Raw genomic sequence first — 7,031 nt, 5'->3', positions numbered from 1 at the left:
GGGTGGGAACATAGCCAAACCATATCAACAAGTAACCAATTTTAAATTTAATGAAGAAAACAAAGTTTAAATGGCCACAGGAAGCTGTTGCTTACCCTTAATAGACAGCACAGGGGCTCGATGTTTTATTTTAGTTTTATTTTTTATCTATTGTATTTATTTATTATGTGATTATTTATATTAATTTATTATTATTTTTATTATTATTTATTTATTATTTATAAATTATATTTATTCATCTCCTATTATTTATAATTTATAACATTAATTATAAATATAATAATAATATAAAATATAAAATAAATATAGAATAAAATGAAATATAAATAAAAAATAGAACTACATCACTTTATAAATTTATCAATTATTAAATTTACTTTAAAATTGATATTGATTTATTTATTGTATCTTATTATTATTATTATGTTATTATTGTATGTTATTATTTGTTGTATAAGATTCTTATATTTATATTTTATTATTTATAAATTTATAAATGTATAAATTCTCAAATCATAACTAAAACTATACAATATAAAAACTATGAATATAGAACATAAAGTACGAAATATAAATAAAAAATAACTATATTTATAAATCTATAATTATTAAATTATTTAAAATTTATACTTATTGGTATTGTTATTGTATTTATTTATATTTATTATTTATTTATTTAATTTGATTAATTTATTTTATTTACTTGTATTTATCTATTTACTCTTATTTAGTTCTTATTTTTGGTGGTTGCCTAGATGCAACTTACATTTTTCTCTCTACAAATCATAAAATAACAAAAGCTAGGAAAGGGATGATCTCCCAGTTTGCTTAATATTCGTCCATTTATGGTGTGATTTTTTATACGAAGCCATATAGACGTATCTTACATCATGCGAAATGGAAAATGCTATAAATTAAGCACCTTCAAGACATCTCCTTCACGCAGACTTCAATTTTCTTTAAATTCGGCCAATCATTCCCCACTTTTCCTCACGCATATCACGGTTTGAACAAAACACGGAAATTTTTGCCTTGGCACGTCTTTCGTCTTGCCTAGGGTTCAATGGATTTTTAGTTGATCACATAGATAGCTATCTTTGTTGGAATTATTGACTTGATATAACACCTATAAATGTATCTTTAATAGTGACATCGGTGTATGTAAAATATTTAAGGCATACATTAAAACTAGAATTTCAGAGTAATCTTAGGAAGTATTAAGTAGAATAGCGGGAAGAACAGATATGAAGGTAGACCTTAAGATAATAAGGCCCAGACTTGCGTTATCAGAACAATCCGGATAGTTAAATGGTCCCAGAAAGCATAGAAGCAAATAACAAGGAAGATAACCGTTTAAAGCAATTTGGAAAGAAGAATTTAGTACTTAATGCATAACAGATCTTTTCCACTTCGAGTATAAGCCTTTATATGTATTAAATATAGAAAGTAACACATACAAACCACATACTACCGTATTAGTAAGCCATTCAAATAACTGATTTTGCATGCGATGAAAAAGCAAATGTCACCTACTCTTATACAAATCTTATGCCATGATGTTGACATTCCGGAGACTGCAGGAAACTGGAATCATTGCAAGGATACCTTTGCACCAAATCTATCAAGGTAGGTAATTTTTTCTGGCCTTGAAGTCTTTCAACTCGTTGAACCAGTTCCCCCCAAACTTTGGTGTTGAATATAAAGCAACTCTGGGCCACCATTGACTGGAAGTCAAACCACATAAGAACCAAAGCCTGTTCATAGTCAAACTAAAACAATTCAACAACGAACAAATAAACAAATCTGCTCCATCGAAAATTTGGGCAAAAAGGCAATGGCAGTAGACATTTTTTAAAAGAAGTACACACAAACAGCCAATGGGAGTCTATCAAAAATCGTCATCATCTCAAATCATCAGAGACCGCACAATCATTCACCATGTGGTCCAAGTCAACATCACTAATGAGATATCATCTTTTGCCAGTGAGAGTGGCTAATAAAAAAACTCAGAAAACAGCAGATGTTAGCGAGGATGCTGAAGAAAAGGGAATACTCTATACACTGTTGGTGGAATGTAAATTAGTAGAATCTCAATGGAAAAACTGTGTGGAGAATTTCTCAAAGAACTAAAAATAGAACTACCACTTGATCTTAACAATGGCCCATACTGGGTACTCTACCCAAAGAAAATAACTTTGCGCTATAAAAAACGATACCTGCACTTGTACATTTTATTGCCAGCACAAATCAGCAATAGGAAAAACTATAAAATCAACCCAGCGTATCCCATCAATGGTGGACTGGATAAAGAAAATGTCCGTATAATACACTATGCAATATTACTCAGCCAGTAAAAAGAAGAAAAATCACGTCCTTCGCAGCAACATCTGCGATGCCGAACTGGACGCCATATATCTAAGTAAAAGTAACTCAGAAAAGAAAATAAATGCCTGCAATTCTCAATCCAAGCTGGCACCTAAATAATGTTTTTTTTTTTTTTTTTTTTTTTTTTTTTTTTTTTTTTTTTTTTTTTTTTTTTTTTTTTTTTTTTTTTTTTCTACACATGGACAAATGGATAATGGAAATGGGAGGCTTACTGCAAGGGATGCAGGGATGAAAGTTTCTTAATGGCGCTATAAAGTACACTATTCAGTTGATTGGCCTACACTAAAAGCCAGGCTTCTTTACTGCTGCGCAAAGATATCTATGTAATAGATTTGCACATGTAACCCCTAACTACTACTTAAAAAAAAAAGAATAACTATCTTTATAAAAACGAGAAATCTAGAAGCTTCCTAACTCCATATTGGCGTAACTCCAGTAAGTTTCAAACTTGAAGTCCTGCATTGCTGGTGTCCCAATACAAAATCCTGTAAACCACCAACAAAGTTAAATAAAACGAAGTTTGTCAGAGCCCACAGAATGTGCATGTGGGAAACGCTACTCCAGTTTCAAATCTGCGAGTGTACACCCCCAGCATTGATTCTCATGAGATGTTTACCAGCTTTCCTCAGTGCCCAAGAAGTCATGCGCTTGCAATACATACAAATGAGGAGAATGAAAGGATTGTGAAATATCCGACAGCGCTTATAGCGAGTCTACTAGAATATAGAGCGTCTGCAGAGGCAAAAGAGCAGATAATCTCATGTGTTAGCATTAAATCCAACTAAACTTTCTTTGAACAGATCACAGCATCCATGCGGCAAACAACAGGTTGAAAAAACATTCAGCTTTTCTGCTTGTAGGGAAAAATTGGCGCCTCAGATGACGCCATTTCATGCTTGTTGTAAAAGCGGGGAGAACGTACTCACTCACGACTATATTGGAAGAATAGATAATTTTTGTAATACCACACTCCAGCCCTAGAATAGTGCCCCTGTTCAGTGAAAGTTCGTATTCCCAAAAAAACAGTCGTGAAGCCCCGGCGAAAAGCCATTATCTCAGTAAGATGCCTTCTGATCTGCAAAAAAAAAAAAAAACTCTGGCAAAAGCTAATAGAAGCCATCCTAAGCATGGAGATGGTATGTTTTTATGTAATATTTTATTTTTGAAGGATTAGCTAACCTACCTCTTTCTCTTACCAATTTTTCAGATAGAAACATTGGCTTTAGGGGAACAGCCATGTAACAGATTCAAGGGAGCACCTGTCTTGTTGGCTTTAATTTCTAGAAGATCAAACCCATCCATGGCAATATGCTGTGTATTTCTGAGGAAGGAATTTCCTCATGGAACTAAAAGCAGGAAATGGATAGAAAGTCAGAGGACATTCAATGTTGCAAAAGGACTTGGTCCTGCTCTCTGATTCTGGGGAAAAAACCAAAACCAAACAAACGAAAAAACAACCTAGGGAGATGACATGGCCCTAGAGAGGTTTGGCTGCATGGTGTGCCCAGGTGAAGAGGGCCATGGGTGGCCTCTCATTTCCTGACATTCAACACAAATCAGAACTGGAAACCACAGCAGGACAAAGCATATCTCATCTCCTTACATGGACCAAAGTCAAAGTCCAGATTCATTGCCACAGAAGCTGAAGACCAGAAAGCACCACTGCCTCTCTGTGGAACACTTTGCATTTTACAAGCACCCCAGGGGAAACTGTGTGCTGTGGTTGGTTTGCTTAACGAACTGGGATGATATTTTCTCTGTTTCACTTTAACTAGAAAATTAGAGTTTAAAAAGTATGGTTGTATTTCTTAGATGCCAGTGTTTAAAGACTGAGCTTCACACTAACGACATTCGGAGATGGCCATGAAATAAGTGACCTAAGAAACCCTGGATGGAAGCTCATGCATAATTGTGTTTTACACTAATTTGCATGGAAATTTTGATTAATGCAACCAAAAAGGTGAGTCCACAATCTAGATTCAATATTAAGGTGATCACATCCAAAGGAGAGAGACAGTATTAAAGGGAAACAGGTGGAATAAAAACTAAATTAACAAACAAGGAAGCTGATGGAAAGTTACTTCACTTGCCAGAGAAGACAGGGTCTATACTCTACACAAAAGGTCAACCTGAAGCAAAGCTGTGCTCCAAGGGAATTGTGTCTTAGGTAGTACCCCCGTTATTCTCTACTTGGTACTTTTTTCTCTTTTACTGGTAAAAAATGATTTCTCATTTAAGAGCATCCAAAAACCCACTTTCGTCTGTGAGCCATGCAGGATTCCAGCTCCAGAGCATCCAGGCTTGGCTGGTTTCCAGTCTGGGACCTGCTTTTAATCTTTCGACACATGTTCTTAGCATTCTAAACTCTTCTATGTCAACACCTACATAAACAGATTCAAGACAACATCTTTCTTGTTGGTTTTAATTTCTAGACCAAACTCATTAAAGACAGTAAGTTTGGTGTTTCTGAGGAGGGGATTTCCTCAGGGGACTGAAAGTGTGTGATAGAAACTCAATACAGGGGCAGAGGACATTCATGAAGATACTGTCAATTAATTTCTGCACCTCTTCTTAGGGTTCCAAACCTTTCTCAGCCTTGTGCCCCAAATGCCCAAGAATAACTGGTTTAAAGCACGGATTCAATCTTTCCTGTAACACAGTTAATGAGTGATAATCATGATTGTGATTAATGTAAAGAAAATATTGACTTGCAAACAGACACCTCAAATGCTTTAAACTATGATTTCTTAACTCCAGTACCAGTGACATTGGGTGTAGATGATTCTTGCGAAGAGAAGGCATGGTCCTATTTATCATAGAATATTTATCAGCTTCTCTAGCCTCTACCCACTAGATTCCAGTAGAATTCACCACCTTCCCAGGCTGCAACCACCAAAAATGGTCTCTAACTCTGCTAAATGTCATCTTGAGAGCAAAATTGCTCCCATAGATAGCCATGGATTTATTTAATTTCAAAACTACTGACAGTAGGCAGGGTTGAAATCAGGGTTATGCTGAATAAATCCATGAGAAAAGATGGTCACTACAAAAGAACACCAAGCAAAACGAAAGTTACTAGCATAGATACACCTAAGGCCATTTTTTTCTATGAATTTTGGCAAGGTATGTTAACACTGCATATTTGGGACCAGTAGCCAAGGGAACTTCTTAAGAAATGCAGACCTCAAATGAACCCTGCCAGTAACACATCTGATATGTTTGGGCTCTGTGTCCCCACCCAAATCTCACCTTGAATTGTCATAATCCCCACGTGTCAAAGGTGGGGCAAGGTGGACATAATTGAATTATGGGGGCAGTTCTCTCATACTGTTTTCCTGATAGTGAGTGAGTTCTCAGGAGCTATGATGGTTTTACAAGCATCTGGCATTTCCCCTGCTGGTACATTCTCTCTTGCCTGCTGTGATGTAAGATGAAACGTCTGCCTTCCTCCCTGACTGTGAAGCCTCCCCAGCCATGTGGAACTGCAAGTCCATTAAACCTCTTTCTTTTGTAAATTGCCCAGTCTCAGGTATGTCTTTATCAGCAATGTGAAAACAGACTAATACAACATCAATGGAGATGGACCTTACAATGATCCCCACTGCATTGAATAGACCTTCTATGAGGCTTAGGTATGTTTTCAAGTGAGTTAAAAACTCCTTATGAAAAAATGTCGCCATAATAAATGATACCTTCATTTTGTTTAAAAGGTTAGTGAAAAATTTATTTATTTATCAAAGTTAGTTGCGTGGATAAATACATTTCTATTTGAAGACATTAAAAGAAACAACAACAACAAAACCTAGTTAGCATAGTTAACTTAGTAAGAGCTGGGGAAATCATATCTTTAAAAAGTTAATATTTGGGCCAGGCATGGTGGCTCATGCCTGTAACCCCAGCATTTTGGTAGGCCAAGGTGGACAGATCACTTGAGGTCAGGACTTCGAGACCAGCCTGGCCAACATGGCGAAACTCCATCTCTACTAAAAATACAAAAATTAGCCAGTTGCAGTGGCGCACACCTGTAATCTCAGCCACTGGGGAGGCTGAGGCAAGAGAATTGCTTGAACCTAGGAGGCAGAGGTTGTAGTGAGCCGAGATCATGCCACTGCACTCCAGCCTGAGCAATAGAGTGAGACTCTGTCTCAAAATTTTTAAAAAGTTAATATTTGGAGTTGGGAACAATGGATTCTGAAGGTAGATCGCATTCTGTCTTGAATGCAGTAGGTAGACATGTTTTTTTAACTGTGGAGATTTTTTTTCCTTCCCACACTTTTAACATTCTTTGTATTGTGCACTGAAGATCAAGAACTAAACTTTCCACTTTTATGTTTCTCCCATGGGGTACTTTTAAATTAAGTTGGTCTCTGGCTATTATATTTATTTTAATCTTTTGAGTTTGTTTTTCCCAACAATAAAGCCTGCAGTTTACTAATGTACTGTCAGATGATGTTGAATACGCAGGAGACAGAGCCATTATCTGTTTCAGTAAACAGATTTTTCTCAAACCAAAAGCTAGAGATTAGGTCAATAAGCTTTTATGGCAACTTGTTAGATTTTTCTTAGGAAATCATAAAGATTTTTTTTTCTAGCTCATTTTCTTTTTTTTTTTTTTTTTTTTTTTTTTTTTTTTTTTTTTTTTTTTT

The 7,031-nt window shown here is 35.6% G+C and overlaps 1 pseudogene; it reads right to left on the bottom strand.

Annotated features, from left to right (window-relative positions):
- Positions 1–1,535: 1,535 nt before the first annotated feature.
- LOC108517620 (40S ribosomal protein S5 pseudogene) overlaps positions 1,536–7,031 on the bottom strand; it is an 8,032-nt pseudogene continuing 2,536 nt past the window's right edge.

Source organism: Rhinopithecus bieti, unplaced genomic scaffold, assembly GCF_001698545.2.
Source record: "Rhinopithecus bieti isolate Rb0 unplaced genomic scaffold, ASM169854v2 scaffold_39746, whole genome shotgun sequence".
NCBI classification, from domain to species: domain Eukaryota; kingdom Metazoa; phylum Chordata; class Mammalia; order Primates; family Cercopithecidae; genus Rhinopithecus; species Rhinopithecus bieti.
Note: the sequence above shows the minus strand (reverse complement) of the source record. Positions and strands in the feature narration are given on the sequence as shown.